Raw genomic sequence first — 20,124 nt, 5'->3', positions numbered from 1 at the left:
GACGGATCAAGTTTTCCAGCTTGTCCGTAAAATTTTCCGACAAAATGCTCCGATCGGACATACTCCGATCATGTGTAGCCTACTCCGACGGACAAAGTGCCACGCACGCTCAGATCAAATTCCTAGACCAAAGCTATTGGCTACTTGCGTGAACGTAGTCCCGTCCTAACAAAATAACGTCATCACGTTATGTACAATCGGATTTTCTGACAACTTTGTCCGGACCGTGTGTATGCACGGACAAAATCCGTCGGACAAAATCCAACGGATTTGGCTGTCAGAATGTCCGACCGTGTGTACAAGGGCTTAGGGAGACTAGCAATAATTTCCCATCTGTCTCTCATCAAAGAGTCATCAAAAAGCTTTAGGACAAGGTTTGAAACTTAAAATGTGATTATTGGTTTATTTTTAGTAAATAGCAAGTTAATCTTGTTGTCAAAGTTTTACAGCAACACTAAAATCGGACTGTGCTTCAAAAAAACTAGGGCTCCAGGCATTAGTCCAGCACAAAAATATTGCATGACACAAGGCAACAAGGCTAAGCGAGTCCTTTTCATATTGTAACAACGCTAACTTTTAAATGATAATACAATTTTAGCATATACCGTATATACTCGAGTATAGGCCGACCCGAGTATAAGCCGAGGCCCCCAATTTACCCCCAAAAAACTGGGAAACCTATTGACTCGTGTATAAGCCGAGGGTGAGATATGCCTGTCCATCCCTGTGTGTGTTCGTCCATCCCTCTGTGTCCGTCCATCCCTGTGTGTCCGTCCATCCCTGTGTGTGTGTCCATCCATCCATCCCTGTGTGTGTGTCCATCCATCCATCCCTGTGTGTGTGTCCATCCATCCATCCCTGTGTGTGTGTGCGTCCATCCATCCATCCATCCCTGTGTGTGTGTGTGTCCATCCATCCATCCATCCCTGTGTGTGTGTGTGTGTCCATCCATCCATCCATCCCTGTGTGTGTGTGTGTGTGTGTGTGTGTGTGTGTGTGTGTGTGTGTCCGTGCAGCCTTGTGTGTCCAGCCTACCTGTGTCCCGAGCCTCCGTCCGGTCCCGTCCCGAGCCTCCGTGTCGTCCCGTCCCGAGCCTCCGTGTCGTCCCGTCCCGAGCCTCCGTGTCGTCCCGTCCCGAGCCTCCGTGTCGTCCCATGCCAGGATCGCCGCTCTTCGTCGGCGCCCTGGCGGCCATTCCCCTGTTCAAAAGCCGCGCCTCCGCCTCCGCCTGTGATAGGCGGAACACTCAATTTCCCAGCAGTCAGTGTTCCGCCTATCACGGACATCGGCTCATCCGAGGATGAGCCGATGTCCGTGATAGGCGGAACACTGACTGCTGGGAAATTGAGTGTTCCGCCTATCACAGGCGGAGGCGCGGCTTTTGAAAGGTAGAATGGCCGCTGTCTGTCTGCTCGACACGCTGTTCGGGCAGTCAGACAGCGGTGACTCGAGTATAAGCCGAGGGGGGCACTTTCAGCCTCAAAAAAGAGGCTGAAAATCTCGGCTTATACTCGAGTATATACGGTATACTTTTTTTACAACCAGTTCAAAAACCCAACCCTTCCCTATCAGAAGAGTTAAGCCAGCCATACATGGAGCTTCCTCCGCTTTACCAGGGACCAGATGAATTTAGATCCATGTATGGGCAAGCTGACTATGGATCAACTTGTGTTCAAAAGTCCTGTTGGATTTTTCCCGAATGATCAGTGCCACCAGCTATAGCTGGCAACACTGAACATTGCATTATGACTTTATGACAGCCCATCCTTTGCAGCTAGAACAGCTTCAACTCGTCTGGGAAGGCTGTCAATGAGGTTTAGAAGTGTGTCTATAGGAATGTTTGGCCATTCTTCCAGAAGCAAATTTGTGAGGTCAGGCACTGATGTTGGAGAGAAGGCCTGGCTTGCAGTCTCCACTCTAATTTATCCCAAAGCTGTTCTATCGGGTTGGTGTCAGGACTCTGTGCAGGCCAGTCAAGTTCCTCTATTCCCAAACACATCTATGTCTTTATGGAACTTGGTTTGTGCACTGGTCCAAATCATTTGGTGGAGGGGGGATTATGGTGTGGGGTTGTTTTTCATGGGTTGGGCTTGGCCCCTTAGTTCAAGTTCAGTGAAGGAAACTCTTAAAGTGGTTGTATAGTCAAAATTTTAAGTTTTACCTACAGGTAAGCCTATAATGAGGCTTACCTGTAGGTAAAAAAAAAATCTCCTAAACCTGTACTGCAGCTGCTTATGCGCACAGGGGATTCTCGGCTGAAAGCCCGGCAGACGACGGACCTTGCCGGAAATAAGTCTCCCACGCACATGCGCAGGAGTGACATCGCAGCTTCAGCCACTCATAGCGCTGGAGCCGCGATACCCGGAAGACACGCCAATGTCAGCTACCTCGGCATGGACCAGGTGAGATACCGACGCCTCGTTCTAAGGTAAGTATTACATAATGAGCTAGTATGCGGTGCACACTAGCTCATTATGCCTTTTGCCATACAGGTGTAGAAAAAAAAACGGCAGCGGGTTTACTACCTCTTTAAGGCATCAGCATACCCGACATTTTGGACAATTTCATGCTCCCAACTTTGTGGGAACAGTTTGGGGATGCCTGCACAATGAGATAACATTATTAAGACAGGCCAAATCTACCGTGTTTCCCCGAAAATAAGACCTACCTCAAAAATAAGACCTAACGTTATTTTCCAGCAGGGCTGGAATATAAGCCCTACCCCTAAAATGCTTGTAAAATCCTATAATCCACGCTATTACAGTAGAATATAATGTACAATGTGTGTGTTTCTGTAATATAATTGTGGGGAAGAGAGCTCCGGTGGGTCACAGAAGCGCAGAGCGGCGCTATAATGAAGGTATTTGGCACAATTATATTACAGAAACACACACATTATACATGATATAATACTGTAATAGAGTGGATTATATGATTTTACAAGAATTTTAACTCGGTTCATACTGGGGATTCCTGTCAGACAGGGAGAGAGAGGGGGAGAGAAGACAGCACATTACATGGTAAGACCCACCCCGAAAATAAGCCCTACTGTGTCTTTTACTGCCAAAATTAATATAAGACCCGGGCTTATTTTTGGGGAAACATGGTATGAGGGCATTAAAGAGGAAGTAAACCCTAATGGGTTTACTTCCTCTTTGTTTCCCTGCAAAGGCAAAGCATAATGGGCTACTATGCATCGCAAAGTAGCCCATTATGTGTCACTTACCTGACACAGGAGCCAGTGATGTCCCCAATTTCCTTGCCAGCTGGGAGCGTCCATCTTCCTTTCCGACCTCGCGGACTCCGACTCTGTGACTGTCTGGAGCCGTGTGACATCACTCCCACGCATGCGTGTGGGAGCTGCAAGTCACGGAATGTCCTTTAATGAAAACAGCATGCTGTGCCCCTTCTAAAGTGCCCATGCGCAGAATACATTGGCTCATGCGCAGAAGGAATCCTCATACGGGGAATTGTAAATATCTCCTAAACCATTTAGGTTTAGGAGATATTTACAGCACCTACAGGTACTGTATGCCTTAATCTAGGCTTACCTGTAGGTGAAAGTGTGTTGTAAGGGTTTACAACCACTTTAAATTGCCTTTTAAAAGGGGAAATATCGGACAGGTTTATTTTTTGATACCAATTCTTATTGTTAAGGATCTATTTTACACATTGTTACATATTGAGTATCATACATGACATACATATCATACATGACAATATCCCCACCCTTGTCCGAAGGTTTGATTACTAAATCTGAATGCTGACGTAGTGATTCAAGAGCCCAGCATTTGTGCCTGTGATAAATTTGTACCCTTGGTATTCACAGTCATATTTTCAATATCATGCAACGCCAAATATAAAAATAGCTTAACTTGGATTAGTGGTGGGAGGGAGGGAATGTGCACGAGTTGTTCTTATATTCTTGTATAGGCAGTGTCTGTGTTGGTAAGGTCCTATTGGTTGAATTAGATGCAGTGTCATGAAAGAGGTCCTCTGGATTATCCCAGACCAGACACCTCCTTCTTGTTCAAGTAGTGTAAGTGTTTTTAATGTATGATAATCCGCTCTTGTGTAATTTTGTTATTCAGATCTCGAACAATATCCAGGTGTTTGAGAGTGAGTAGCAAAGAACGATTTGAAGTTCAGTTTCCAGGAAAAAGAATTGTAGATAATTTTTTTTATATATAATAGATTTTTGTTTGAGTACATTAGCATGTGAAAAAAGGGGTATATTTAAAGACCTCAGTATTTTTTTATTCAGCCTGCTACTAGTTTTCTCATTAACGCGGTCTGAGCGGCAAAGTAGCCCCTGGATTACTTTCAGAAGTAGTGGGGGGAGGGCTTGATAGCCCCTCCCTTCCACCACTCACCAACTTTTCTCAGGCTTAGTTTTTACCGTTGCATCCGAGAAATGATCTGATGGGTCGTGCAGCTGGCCATGGAGGTTCCCAGAGACCAGACTGTCTCTGATCGCCTCTATGGTGTCGGAGGACCAGAGCATCGTCATGACTTCACTTCCAGGCTAGGGCCAAAAGTAAACAATTTTTTTTTCTGATCTTTCGCTTTAAAGGGAGAGGAGAGATTTGGGGTCTTATTGACTCTCCATATATTGAGGACCTGTCATCCCTTATTTCTATGACAATGGATGTTTAATAAATAAGAAAAAAATAAATGAAAGTGCCCCCATCCCTCAGTGCTCGGGGGGCACGCATATGTAAGCAGTGTTTGCACTACATATGTGAGGTATTGCCACAAACATTAGAGTGAGACCAATAATTCTAGTGCTAGACCCCCTCTGTAACTCTAAACAAGTAACCTGTAAAAAAAATTAAACCGCCACCTATGAAGATTTTTGAGTATTGAAGTTTTTTGCCATTCCACGAGCATGCGTAATTTTTAAGTGTGAGATGTTAGGTATCTATTTACTCTGCATAACATAATTTTTTTATATTTCCCAAAAATCGGGTTATGTATTGTGTTTTTTTTTGCATTACAATTCAAAAAAGTGTATTTTTTTCCAAATAAAATTGCATTTGAAAAACCGCTGCACAAATACCATGTGGCATAAAAAAAAATTCAACAATTGCCATTTTATTCTCCAAGGTCTGTGCAAAAAAAAATATGTTTGGGGATTTTAAGTAATTTTCTAGCAAAAAATACTGATTTAAACAAAAAGTGCCAGAAAAGGCTTGGCCAGCAAGTGGATAAAAAAAGTATCACAGATCGTACTCAATTTTTTGGGTTGCAAGTGACCCCATACATAAGATTAGCAGTATATTTAATAAAATGAAATATTTGGAATGTATATAATAACACACAGATTAACTATATAATATCTTACTGATTACTTTCACTGAATAGAGAAGTCATTAGTACATCATTATATTTTACTAATGCACATTCGTGACAAAATTGATGTTAATCATTAAAAATATAACATGCAACAATGTGTTTTACTGAATATTGATTTGTCCTATATACAATTTTCTTTCTCAGCAAATCCTTTATATTCTTTTGATGGAAAGCCAGTTAATATTTGCTGATTAAAATAAATGCTATTATCATCAAAACATTTTTTTCTCCCTTGTGGATAAAGTAGAATGAAATAAATAATACCTCTCAGGAGATATGATGAGGCCAGCCCTGGATTAACCATTAAGCAAAATCTGCACATGCTTACAGCATTAACAAAGGAGGGTACTGCAGGTCCCCCCCCCCCCCCCCTTTAATGTACATCGGAACCTCTGCTGCAGGAAACTTTAAAAAAAAAATATTACTTTAATGTCTAATTTCACCTCTAGCACTTATTAAATCTTAATGTCCTAAGCAATGGAAGGGCCAGAGAGGACCATCGCTAGGCTGTTGACATTAATTTTGGCCCTGCATGAAAAATAACTATATAGAAAAATTAAAGGCTAATTCCACATTAAAGACCATGTTACATTTAAGACCATGTTACATGTTACCATGTTTAGGTAGTAACATGCAACATGATGAAATGAGGATCAGCTGGCTCTGTACTGCCTTTTAGCATTTTCTTATAACATCTAGGCCTGGCTGTAGGCACCACTCACAGGGTGTGCCCAAACCACATGATTGCTTACTACACTAAGGCCGCGTACACACGCGCGGACTATTCGCCCAACCTTGTTCGTCAAACAGTTTTGGCAAACAGTCCGCTCAAAATTTGCATGAGCGGACTTGCCAACACACGAGCGGACTGTTTCAGCGAACTGTTTGCCAAACAGTTCGCTCAACTTTTGAAATGAACGGACTCGCCCACGTAAGGCGGAGCCAAGTCCGCCCATTTCGAGCGCGTGTACAGGTAGGCGGGGCCCGCGAAGGAGACGTCGCGGGCTCTGCCGCCTGGAATGGGCTTAAAGGGGAACCCCAACGCCGAAAAAAATCGGCGTGGGGGTCCCCCCAAAGTCCACACCAGACCCTTGTCCGAGCACGCTACCCGGCCGGCCAGGAAAGGGGGGCGAGCGAGCGCGCCCCCCCTCCTGAGCCGTACCAGGCCGCGTGCCCTCAACATGGGGGGTGCCTTGGGGAAGGGGGGGCCGCGCGGCCCCCCCACCCCAAAGCACCTTGTCCCCATGTTGATGAGGACAAGGGCCTCTTCCCGACAACCCTGGCCGTTGGTTGTCGGGGTCTGCGGGCGGGGGGCTTATCGGAATCCGGGAGCCCCCTTTAAGAAGGGGGCCCCCGGATACCGGCCCCCCACCCTATGTGAATGAGTATGGGGTACAATGTACCCCTACCCATTCACCTGTGAAATAAAGTACAAAAAACAAACACAACACAGGGAAAAAATATTTTATTGCACAGCTCCGGGGGTCTTCCGTCTTCGGGGGTCTTGTCCCCCTCTTCGGTTCTTCTGCCGGGCCACCGCGCCTTCTTATAGCTCTTTTACAGGCGGTGGCCCGGTCTTCTGTCGCCGCTGCCTTCCGTTCTTCTGTCGCCGCCTTCGGTTCTTCTGCCGGGCCACCGCGCCTTCTTGTAGCTTTTTTACAGGCGGTGGCCCGGTCTTCTGTCGCCGCTGTCGCCGCCTTCCGTTCTTGTTCTTCTTGTTCTTCTTCTTCTTCTTCTTCTCCTGGAGATGTTGACTCGACGAGCTCTCCGGCCGGAATGCCAGGGACACGCTCCGCTGCCACTTATATAGTGACAATGGGGCGGTGTCACATGGTATATGTCACATGGGTTGGTCACATGGTGACCCCGCCCCCTTACGATGTCATAGTCCCCATGTGACATCAACCCATGTGACCAACCCATGTGACATATACCATGTGACACCGCCCCATTGTCACTATATAAGTGGCAGCGGAGCGTGTCCCTGGCATTCCGGCCGGAGAGTCGAGTCAACATCTCCAGGAGAAGAAGAAGAAGAACAAGAAGAACAAGAACGGAAGGCGGCGGCGGCGACAGCGGCGACAGAAGACCGGGCCACCGCCTGTAAAAGAGCTACAAGAAGGCGCGGTGGCCCGGCAGAAGAACCGAAGGCGGCGACAGAAGAACGGAAGGCAGCGGCGACAGAAGACCGGGCCACCGCCTGTAAAAGAGCTATAAGAAGGCGCGGTGGCCCGGCAGAAGAAGACCCCCGAAGACGGAAGACCCCCGGAGCTGTGCAATAAAATATTTTTTCCCTGTGTTGTGTTTTTTTTTGTACTTTATTTCACAGGTGAATGGGTAGGGGTACATTGTACCCCATACTCATTCACATAGGGTGGGGGGCCGGTATCCGGGGGCCCCCTTCTTAAAGGGGGCTCCCGGATTCCGATAAGCCCCCCGCCCGCAGACCCCGACAACCAACGGCCAGGGTTGTCGGGAAGAGGCCCTTGTCCTCATCAACATGGGGACAAGGTGCTTTGGGGTGGGGGGGCCGCGCGGCCCCCCCTTCCCCAAGGCACCCCCCATGTTGAGGGCACGCGGCCTGGTACGGCTCAGGAGGGGGGGCGCGCTCGCTCGCCCCCCTTTCCTGGCCGGCCGGGTAGCGTGCTCGGACAAGGGTCTGGTGTGGACTTTGGGGGGACCCCCACGCCGATTTTTTTCGGCGTTGGGGTTCCCCTTTAAGCCCATTCCAGGCGGCGGAGCCCTCGACGTCTCCTTCGCGGGCCCCGCCTACCTGTACACGTGCTCGAAATGGGCGGACTTTCCGAGCGGGAACAGTTTGCTCATTTCGAAAGTGGCCTACACACGGGCGGACTGTTCGCTCAAACACAGTTTCAGCGGACAGTTTTTCGGAATTTCCGAAAGACTTTGTCCGTCCAACTGTCCGCTGAAACTGTCCGCTGAAAGCCCACACACGAGCGGACTGTCCGCCCAAACACTGTTCAGCGGACAAGGTTGGGCGAACAGTCCGCCCGTGTGTACGCGGCCTAAGTCTAGGGCTGATACAGATAGTCCGAGAAGTGAGAATATCATTGACTATTGGGTGTCTCTGACAGTGTGTGCTGCTCACTTTCATTGAAAGTAACCAGTCTTAGATTACCAATGGCTACAAACCCTTACTGCTGATGATACAGAGTAAACTTTTAATTGTCATTTGGCCCCACCTCTCCTGGCCTATTCCAGTGCCCTGGCACTGTAAAAGTGCCACACCATGTTTCAGCAGCTGAAACTCAGCTGCCAAAATTTCTAGTGTTTGCTGCAGGCTAAACGGCTAAAGTTTCTTGCTCTTCAAGGTTTTCAGCCTATTGCAGCACTCAAGCATGGTAGAATTGTCACACCTGCCTCATATCTCCCTTTTCAATTGTAGTCCAAGCTGCCTACATGCTGTCAAGTCACTGGATATTATTTGTAGCTATTGTCTTTTAAAGAATGCACTTTAAAGCTTAACTCCAATATTTTAGCCTCCTTGTAAAATGTACTGGCATACTATGAGTTAAGTCCAACAAAGTGCATGCAACCTCCTGGAAAAATCTCTTTTATTTAATTCTGACAGTTTATGGAGCTCCAGGAGGATAGCTATCACTACACCCTGGAGCTCTGAGGAGAGACGCTGTCTTCTTACACACAGCAGCTCTGCCCGCCCCCCCCTCTGCTGCCAATCCACAGAAGCCTTTGTACTTTGTATTTTGTGAATGAGCTCACATAATACAAAGGTCTCTGGGCAGAAGGGGAGGGGGGTGAAAAAAAAAACTCCATGCGACTCTGCTGCTAAGAGACCTGAAACCAGAAGTTCCATTTTCACAGCTGCAGAAATATTGCGATAGCCATACTCCTGGAGCTCCATAAATGCCAGATGTAAGTTAAAGAGATAAGTTCAAAAGTGACATGCACCTCGTTAGCCTTAACTCACAGTACAACTGCACATTTAAAAAAGTCTAGCTTTATTTTCTGCACATGGAAAAGACCAAGGGCACAGGGGGATGTCAGCAACTTGTAACTTTAATATAAAGACGACAAAGTATCCACTTACATTATAACAAATGAAGATCAGCAGTCAGCAGTATAAACACTCAGGCACAGTAAGAGAACAGCATCACCGATGTATGTGATCAAATCTCAAACTGGTCAGCTGAACAAGACGCATCTCTCCACAGCAATCCCGCTGGGCACAAGGACCTGATACCGAGTGTGGGTGGGGGTCCCAAGAGACAAGGACCGGCCACATCGGCTGGATAACAGGAGTGGGCAGGGTCACAAGAGACAATGTGTTTCTGGGTATTCACCCCTTTATCAAACCTCTGATATTGTGGTCAAACTAAGCTGTTTACAAACTGTCCAGCGACTGAACAATTTTTGTAGCTATATACAACCTAATTTTTCTCATTCTTATTGCGGTCTCGTCAAGTGCGTAATGTCCGGACTTAAGACAATTATTATTATTTTTTTTTAATTATTGGTAATATGGGGATGAAAGGGCATTTAGGTAATGTGTGGTTGTGGTTTTGTGCCCTCTGTTTTGACATTTTATTAAACTTTTTTAAGGTAATGTAGTATGAAGTTGAGGACTTTAGCTATTTTTACAAGGGTAAGCTTTTCTATATCTTTTAGGTAGCTTTAACCAAGCTAAATGAAAAAGTAAAAAAAAAATAAAATAAAAAAATCAATTACACACTATCTGTGAATATGGAATTGTTCTACAAACATTATACTGTACTACATACAATTAATACAATAAAAGGTGTCTCTCAAGTATGTAATTTAAAGGACGGACGTTTTCTTTTTCTATATTCTGGATATGTGCCTGCTGTACCATGTATGAAAAATATCCTGTTCTCTTTGCTTTGCTTCCATTGTGTGAAATACCTGTTGTTCCTGCAAGTCCCTATGCTTTCCTATTAAAATGTAACTACACTAGACATGAGAGCACAGCATGGTCAGGTTTCTGGCTGAACTGGGAACTCAGCCTGCTCTCCTCCAATGATTAGACATCTGCTGACACGCCCCCTTCCCACACCGCCATTTACTGGGAAGTTCAGTGTCATTCAGTGTTTATCCTCCCCCAGATTGCCAATTTACTAGCTATGTAACACAGTAAAAAAATGAGGACTGAAGTTAGCAGGTATAACCCAGGGTCTATGAATATCCAGCCTATGTCCTGTAAAAGGCTTTGGCTCGACAGGAATCTGTCACAGATCACAGTCCACAAGGGAATACGCAGTGTACAGTGTACACATGCTGATACTGGCAACATTTATCTGGCTTGTGGATCTTCCCTAACCTCTAGAGGGAGTACGTTTTCCTAACCTGGGGATGATGCATAGAACAGACGTGTGAATTAATATAGTTTGCATTCTTCAATTGCAGCATATACCCTCTGTGGTGTGATGAGATAACAATAAAATCTCTGTTGGAAAAAGTAGTGACAAATCACCCTTTGTAACTCTTCATGTTCATTTAAGGGGCTATAGGACCATTAGAACACAAATATCATTCATAAGGGAAAAATGTATATTTCATGCTTCAAAGTCCTTTGGATACAATAAGTTCATTGCTCTATTGTCTAATGTCAGAAAAACAGCCTTATAGCTTCCAAAACACTTCCTTTCTGCTGTATGGACTCATGATGATCTCATCTAATTAATGGTCTGGTGAAATGCTTTATAGTTGGGGAAAAAAAGAGGGGTAAAAATGTAAAAAATTTGCTAAATATATAGTTTGTAGAATATATTTTAATGTAAAGTTTATGTTCAACAATGTTTAAAGGAAGCACATGCAAATGTATTATTTATGTTTTCTTTATTCTAATATTATTAAGACCCATAAATCAGTTTTATAGTAAAGAGATCTTTAGTTAGGTTAATATGAACTACAGCATATCAACGTTTCATATTTGCAGCTTGCAGTCAGCAGATGGTGTGCTAGATGCGGATTCTCAAGGTTTTTTGCACAGACTTAGGCCCCTTTCACATCAGAGTTCCGATGGGTCTTGATGTCTGCTTTTCAGACGGACTGAATCTGACCCTCCATCCTCCACTATGAGCACTTGGATATAAAACTTGTGTTTACACCTGGCTACCTCCAATTTGATCCAATAAAAACAAATGAATGGAGGATCTGTTATCCTCCATCTGGCCATATTGTAGGGAAGTCGGGATTAAATAGACAGTTGGTCATAGCGTAGAGTGGATTGTGTCCATGTCCACATAAGTGGAGTAGAAATGGACCTGTCATCCGCCTGCTCCGCTCAGCTCAGCTCAGCAGGGGATCTGTGGACAGATCCCCTGCTGCAAAAAACTGATCCAGCACTTGTGAAAGGGGCCTTACTGCTAGACTTTATAGCCAAACGTTTGTGGACATCTGACTATCACATCTTTGGGAGCTTTTTAGACATTCCATTAATAAATCATGGGAATTTATGTGAAGTTCTACCCACACCTCACAGTTGCAATTTAACAGTCTCAACTCTCCTGGGAAGGCTTTCCTTAAGATGTTGGAGTGTGTCTATAGTGCTCATTCTGCCAAAACAGCATTTGTGGGGTCAGATACTGATGTTGAATGTAAAGACCTCGCTATTCCAAGTCATTCTGAAGATGTTCAGTAGGGCTAAAATCAGGGCTCTGTGAAGCCCACCTAAGTTTCTCCGTGCCACATTCATGAAATCATATCTTCATGAAGTTGGCTTTGTGTAAAGGGGCACAGTCATGCTGGAACAGAAAAAAAACTCCCACCAAAGCGTTGTCACAAGGTTGGAAGTACACAACTATCTTAAATGTCTTTGAATGCTAATGTTTATTAATAGAGATTGCATGGCTTGATTTACTGCATCTGATTTTGGAATGGGATGCACAACAAGTTCATATAGGTGCAGTGGTCAGGTGCCCACAAATTTACATAGTGTATGCATTGATTAGCTATAATTTTATATCTATTTCTAGTTAAATTACACACAGACTGCTATATGAGTCCCTTGAGGTCATATGGACCATTATGAATTTTTAGTTAGAGAATAAAGAAGTGAAATACAGCACCAGGCTTTTAATAGGAATGCATTGTACAATCTGCAACTAAATATCTTATTTCAAAACTCAACTCTGGACTAATTTTATTCTTACTGCCCCCTCCCCTCCATAGAGTTTTTTTTTTACCAATTGTCATCCTTAAGCCATTTTAAAACACCCTGGACTTCATGAGGTTAAAATAAGCTCATGACTCCCCCAATTGCAGTGGCTCCCGGGCTCCCTCCCTACTCTGGCGGTAAACTGGCCAGGAGGAGATCTTTCCTTAATCTGCTCTATGAATAAAAAAAATTCAGAAAGCAACAAGCATTTCATCATTTGAGAAATTGTATTAATTCCTCAGCTACTCTAGCCAGGGAAGCATCAAATTAAGCACAATCTGTGCTTGATTAGATGCAATGGAGGGTAAGGCAGACATTTGTATGTAATAGACAAAAAAAAGGGCAAAAAAAAGTAATCAAATAAATATAATAAAAAGTAAAAGCACCCCTGCACCTGTGCATACACGCGAATACAACTATGTGCATAGGGCCCGCATGTGTATGACAACTGTGATTGGGCCACACAGGTAACATCTCTCTGCGAACATTGGAATGAGAGCAAAAACTCCAGTGCTGTAATTCATGGTTAATTCTAAACTAATAACCTGTAAAGACTTTTAAAGTATCACTTAAGAAAAGGTATTGTAGTCTTTTACCATTTCACAGGTGTGCTAAAAATATGTGCTTAGTAAATAGCTGACCAAACAATGGGGTTGATTTACTAAAACTGGAGAGTGCAAAACATGGTGCAGCTCTGCAAACAAACCAATCAGCTTCTAGGTTTTATTGTCAACGCTTAATTGAACAAGCTAAAGATAGAAGCTGATTCACTATCATGAACAGCTGCACCGGATTTTGCACTCTCCAGTTTTAGTAAATCAGATGCATTATTTGTTTTACATGCGGATAAAAAATTGGGGTCACAAGCTTCAAAAAATACAATTGCAAGGTGGATCAAACAAGCTATTGTAGAAGCCTACAAAGGAATGAAAATGGAATGTCCTTTTTCCCCCATGGCTCACTCCACACGGGCACTATCGACCTCATGGGCAGAGCGAGCTGGAGCAACACCAGAACAAATTTGTCGAGCAGCAACTTGGTCAAGCTACTCGACGTTTATAAAGCATTACAGATTGGACCTTATCTCAGCGCAAGACCAGGCGTTTGGGAGAAAGGTCCTTCAAGCGGTAGTCCCCCCCTAATCTGGTAAGTTCTCGTTGATCCTCTCTAGTGCTGTCCTGGACAGACGACTGGAGAAAACGAGAGTTAGACTTACCGGTAACTCTGTTTCTAGGAGTCGTCCAGGACAGCACTAGAGAGATAGGCTCCACCTCCAGAGGCAGGAAACACAAACCAGATCTTTAAAGGGCGGTCTCCGTCCCTTCCCCTTCAGTCTTGTAAACGAGAACTTCCCCGGAAACGGCTTCTGTAACGACAAAACACTTGTCCAGCATTATAACAGCATATAGGGAGGGAATCCATGCTGTCCTGGACGACTCCTAGAAACAGAGTTACCGGTAAGTCTAACTCTCGTTTTCTCCAGTCGTCTGTCCAGGACAGCACTAGAGAGGATCAACGAGAACTTACCAGATTAGGGGGGGACTACCGCTTGAAGGACCTTTCTCCCAAACGCCTGGTCTTGCGCTGAGATAAGGTCCAATCTGTAATGCTTTATAAACGTCGAGTAGCTTGACCAAGTTGCTGCTCGACAAATTTGTTCTGGTGTTGCTCCAGCTCGCTCTGCCCATGAGGTCGATAGTGCCCGTGTGGAGTGAGCCATGGGGGAAAAAGGACATTCCATTTTCATTCCTTTGTAGGCTTCTACAATAGCTTGTTTGATCCACCTTGCAATTGTATTTTTTGAAGCTTGTGACCCCAATTTTTTATCCGCATGTAAAACAAATAATGCATCTGATTTTCTAATGTTTTTTGACATCTCCAGATATTGTAAGACACAGGCTCTCACATCCAGTTGGTTAAACTCTACCTCCTTAGGATTAGTGGGAGACCCACAGAACGAAGGTAAAACAATTTCCTGTGTTCTATGGAACTTTGTCACTACTTTGGGTAAAAACCCAGGGTCCATGCGCAACACCAGCCTATCTTCAAAAATTTGTAAAAACGGCTCTTTCACCGAAAGTGCCTGAAGCTCGCTAATGCGTCTGGCTGTGGAAATAGCCACTAGGAACACAGTTTTAAGCGTGATCCATTTCAAGGAAGGTTCTTCTTCCAGAGACTTTTTTACCCATCCCTGTAACACAATTGACATTTGGGTAAAATTTGGGTAAAATTTTGAAAGGAACAGGTTTAATCCTGGTCAACCCCTTAAAGAACCTGCTAACTAGCGGGTCCACCGCCAGAGGTTGATCCAAAAAAACAGACAGGGCCGCAATTTGTACCTTTAAGGTACTAATGGCCAGTCCCTTATCCACACCGTCTTGTAAAAACTCCAAGACTGTCGGGATACTTATAGACACCTTTTTAGTGTCCAACCATGAACAAAAAACCTTCCAGTACTTAACATAAATTGCTTGGGTTACCTTCTTTCTACTAGAAAGAAGTGTTTTAATTACCCTATCCGAGAGTCCCTTAGGCCACGTACACACGCGGGGACTGTTCGCCCAACTTTGTCCGCTGAACAGTGTTTCGGCGGACAGTCCGCCCGTGTGTGGGCTTTCAGCGGACAGTTTCAGCGAACAGTCTGCTGAACAAAGTTTTTCGGAAATTCCGAAAAACTGTCCGCTGAAACTTGGTTTCAGCGAACAGTCCCCTCGTGTGTAGGCTTGTTCGTCAGACTAAGTTCCGCGCATGCTCAGAAAGGATTTACACGCCGAAAGTTGTAATGCAGTGTATAGGACGTCGTATTTTCCGTCCCGTCGTACGTGCCGTTCACGTCATCGCGCACGGTTTCAGCAAACTGTTCGTTCGTCGTGTGTGGGCAAGTCCGTCCATGCTAATTTTGAGCGGACTGTTTGCTGAAACTGTTTGACGGACAAAGTTGAGCGAACAGTCCCCGCGTGTGTACGCGGCCTTAGACTTCAAGAGACTCTCTTCAGACGCCAGGCCGATAACTTTAGGGTCTGCAGTTCTGGCAACAGAGCAGGACCCTGGGACAGCAGATCCTCTCTCTCGGGCAGTATGAGGGGAGGCTCGTCTGTCAGGCCCAGCAGCATCGAGAACCATGGTCTCTTCGGCCAATACGGAACCACTAGTATCAATGTGGTCCGTTCCTGCAAAAATTTCCTCAGGACTAGAGGAATTAGCTTGAATGGGGGGAAGGCGTAGCAAATGTGAAATGCCCAGCTTTGTGCCAAAGCGTCTATCCCTTTTGCCCCTGCCTCCCTCTCTAGGGAGAAGTATACTGGGACCTGGGTGTTCGCTTTCCTGGCGAACAAGTCCACTTCCGGAAGACCCGATTTGCGCACTAACAGCTGGAAAATCTCCCTGTTTAGTGACCATTCTGATTCGTACACCCGGTGTCGACTCAGAAAGTCTTCCAGGTGGTTGTCCACCCCCTTTAGATGGACCGCTGAAACCGATTTTAGGTTTTCTTCTGCCCAATGCATGATCGTACTTGTTAGCTTGATCAAGGACGGGCATCTTGTTCCTCCCTGCTTGTTTAGGTAGGAAACCGCCACTATACTGTCCGAGAGGACCTGTACATGGTGGTCCTTCAGATCCCTGGCAAACGCCCTTAAGGCTTCCCAGATTGCCTGCAACTCCCTCCAATTGGCCGACCTCTGGGACTGTGTCTTCCCCCAGCATCCTTGGGCTACTTTCGACCCCAAGTGGGCCCCCCAGCCCCAAGCACTGGCATCCGTGGTGATGCGAACAGACACTGGAGGAGACCACCATACTAGGTTCTCCTCTCTCTTCCACCACCAAAGAGACCTTTTGGTCTTTGAGGATAGATGGATAGTCCCGTCCAGGGACTCTTGTGTCCCGTCCCAGCTGCTCAGAATATTGGCCTGGAGACACCTGAAATGAGCTCTTGCCCAAGGAACTGCAGGGATTGTTGCCACTAATTGGCCCAACCCTGCCATAGCTGACTGGATGGAAATTGTCCGATTGGACTGCAAGAAGGTTACCATATCTTTCACCTTTTCCCTTGTGAGGAAGACTTTCTGTGACACTGAATCCACCAGAAAACCTAGATACTGTATGGCCTGTGTTGGTATCAGGTGCGACTTTTCTTCGTTTACCAACCACCCCAGCCTTTTTAGGCAAGAGATAGCTACCCTCAGATCTCCCTGCAGTTGGAGCTTTGAGGGGGCGAAGAATAAAAGGTCGTCCAAGTACGGTATGACAGCGATCCCTTTCAGCCTGAGGCCGCGTACACACGGGCGGATTGTCTGCCCAACTAAGTTCGTCAGACAATCCGACAGACAGTCCGTTCAACTTTTGAATGAACGGACTTGACCACACACGATGAACAGACAGTCCGCTGAAAACTTGCGCGATGACGTGTACAGCACGTACGACGGGACTAGAAAAACTATGTCCAATACACTGCAATGCAACCTTCGGCCGTGTAAATCCTTTCTGAGCATGCACCATACTTAGTCTGTCCAACTTGCCTACACACGAGCGGACTGTCCGCTGAAACCAAGTTTGGACGGACAAAACCAAGTTTGGACGGACAAAATTACGGAAATTCCGAAAGACTAAGTCCGTCACACTGTCCGCTGAAAAAGTCCGCTGAAGCCCACACACGAGCGGATTGTCCGCTGAAACACGGTTCAGCGGACTAAGTTGGGCAGACAATCCGCCCGTGTGTACGCGGCCTTAGGGGAGCCAATGCTTCTGCCAGGACCTTGGTGAATATCCTGGGGGAAGAAGACAGACCGAATGGCAGAGCCCCGAATTGGAGGTATCGAATCTGACTTCCCCAAAGAATCGCTATCCTCAAATACTTTTGAGAGTCTTCTCGAATCGGGATGTGTAGATACACGTCCCTTAGATCGAGAGAGGCCATGAAACAATTTGGAGGGAGTACTGATCTCACTGTAAAAATTGTTTCCATCCGGAATTTCTTGTAAGTTACCCACTTGTTCAGTAACTTCAGATTCAAAATCAACCGGAATTTGCCTGACGGTTTCCTCACTACAAACACGTGCGAATAGAAACCGTGATTTATTTCCTGTGGCGGGACTGGCACTAGAACCCTCTGATCTATTAAATCGCCAATTTGCGACAGCAAAGCTGTCGCTTTCTGGGGATCTTTGGGAGGCTTGGTCAGACACATCCTTGCAGGTGGGATGTGCTTGAACTGTATTTTGTAACCCTCCCTGATGATCCTCAGAATAAAAGAATTTGGGGTAGCGTTTTCCCACTGTGGGAGGAACTGCCCCAGTCTCCCCCCCACAGGAACCATGTCACTGGGATTTAGTGGTTTTTTTAGAAGAGGAAAAGAGATTGCCTTTCTGTTTTCCTCCCATCCACTGTTTCTTAGGGGTTGACTCCTTAGAGGTCTGTCCTTGTGACTGTCCCTGCCTTTGAGGACGAAAAAAGCGTTTACCTGTAGTCTTTTTAGATTTGACAGGAAAGGCCTTCTTCTTGTCCGCAGTACGGTCCAGGACTTTCTCAAGATCCTGCCCGAACAAATAGTCTCCCTCAAAGGGGATGCCACATAACCTCACTTTTGAGGCCGAGTCTCCTGACCAAGACTTCAGCCAAAGTGCCCTGCGAGATGAATTTACGAGGGCAGCGGTCCTGGCTGACAATTTAACAGACTCCGCAGAGGCATCTGCTATATAACCTGCTGCTTTATGTAGCATAGGAAGGGAATCCAGAATTTCCTTTCTGGAGGTACCCCCTTCCAAATGGCCTTGTAATTGTTCCAGCCAGACCTCCAAGTTGCGAGCCACTATTGTCGTGGCCATTGCAGGTTTTAAGTTATTCATGGTTACTTCCCATGACCTCTTCAACAGTACCTCCATCCTTTTATCCATGGGTTCCTTAAGAACACCCATGTCCTCAAAGGCGAGGTCTGTTGACTTTGCACACTGGGAAAAAGCTGTGTCTACCTTGGGCACTTTATTCCAAACACAAGAGGGGTCCTCGCTGAAGGGGAATCTCCGCTTCATACTTTTAGGGAAAAATAGCTTTTTCTCTGGTTCCTCCCACTCTTTTTTGATTGAATCTATCAGTGTGCTATGAACCGGAAAGACCCTAACTGAATCTGTCTTTAGGATCTGATACATCCGGTCATGCAAGGACAGGGAGACTGGCTCCTCTCTAATTTCGAGCGTCTCATAAATCACCCCCAGTAAGGCATCAACCTCCTCGAGTGAGAGCCTGTATCTGGGAGAGCTTGACCCTTGAACAGGAACATCTCTGGATGATGCCGCCTCACTTAGGCCATCCAGAGAATCAAGTTCCTCCTCCTCTGATTCGTCACCTTCCACTGGGGTGGAAGCAGAGGGAACTGCGGCTGGTTTTGGGGTTTCAAGGTTCGCTAACATTGCTTTGATGGACTCCATTTCTTTCTGTACTCCAGAAATCAAATCCTTACAAGCTCCCGTAGCTTCCTTATAGACCAATTTGTCTATGCATGGTTTGCAAAGGGGCTTAGACCATCCTTCTTTTAATTTACTCATACATGAAGGACATCTCTTCTTCCCCCCTGACCTCTCTGGTTCTTTGGGCAGAGCCTAAGGCAGGAGAAGGAGAGAAGAAGGAAGGGAAAAATAGACAAGCTAACGTCAGCGAAACCTTAGCAAAATAGGACGCCTTCACCAAACACCTATGTGCACCCCACCAACCGCTAACAGGATTCACAAGACTCTTTAGTCCGGATCCTGTTTGAGAGAGGGAGGGAGGAAAAACACACCTGGACCATTTCAGAATGCCTTTGCATTGATTAGTCCATTACTCCCCCCCCCCTCTCTCCCAGCCCTGTAGGTACAAGACACCTCTGTGTTTGCCTACCTGAGCTGGTTCGGCTCCACTGCCACTCTCCACTGCATCCATATTCGATCGGAATCTCGCCTAACCGCCTGGAGGCTTTTCCCTTCGTAAGCGATGCAGCACGAACGCTTTGTGGCCGCGGCTTTTTAAAATAGCCGCCAAGGTCCCGAACGTCCACGCTCGCCGCGCGACCCGGAACCGGTAGTGGATTGCCGGAAGTCCTCTATCCTCCTCCTGCGTTCCACAGGCCGGAACTCGATGCCTGTGCCCGCCCCCCACCTGACTTCGCGCCCAATTTTGAACCTATTATCAGGTGGAGAAACGACAGCCCTCCCCGGGCTTCAGAAGGAGAACGCCGGTTCGTAGCTGCTGTCAACCCGACCGGAGGACTTCAGATGTCTGTTACCAACAGGTACCCAGAACTCCTTCCCCGTCTCTTATGGGCTATCCCACCGTCAGGGGAAGGAGAGCTCCTGATCCAGCCTCCTCCTCCGGTGGAGGAAACACAAAGACTGAAGGGGAAGGGACGGAGACCGCCCTTTAAAGATCTGGTTTGCGTTTCCTGCCTCTGGAGGTGGAGCCTATCTCTCTAGTGCTGTCCTGGACAGACGACTGGAGAAAATGCTATTTTATTCTATATGGCTTCTGCATTCAGAAAATGTAAAATATTTGTGGATTCTAATGGAGCGTACACACGATCGGATTATCTGGCGGACTTGGTCCGGCGGACCAGAGTCCGCCGGACAATCCGCCCCTGTGTGGGC

General features: G+C 46.2%; 1 protein-coding gene across 6 annotated transcripts in view; it reads right to left on the bottom strand.

Moving 5' to 3' along the window:
* The window catches only part of METTL15 (methyltransferase 15, mitochondrial 12S rRNA N4-cytidine), a 456,062-nt gene that overhangs the window by 133,437 nt on the left and 302,501 nt on the right, over positions 1-20,124 (bottom strand). The gene's annotated exons all lie outside the window — the stretch shown is intronic.

This window comes from Lithobates pipiens, unplaced genomic scaffold, assembly GCF_037356315.1.
Source record: "Lithobates pipiens isolate NorthernLeopardFrog02 unplaced genomic scaffold, aLitPip1_a1.2 Scaffold_10, whole genome shotgun sequence".
In the NCBI taxonomy this organism is placed as follows: domain Eukaryota; kingdom Metazoa; phylum Chordata; class Amphibia; order Anura; family Ranidae; genus Lithobates; species Lithobates pipiens.
The sequence above is the reverse complement of the archived record's forward strand: the minus strand, read 5'-3'. Positions and strand labels throughout refer to the sequence as shown.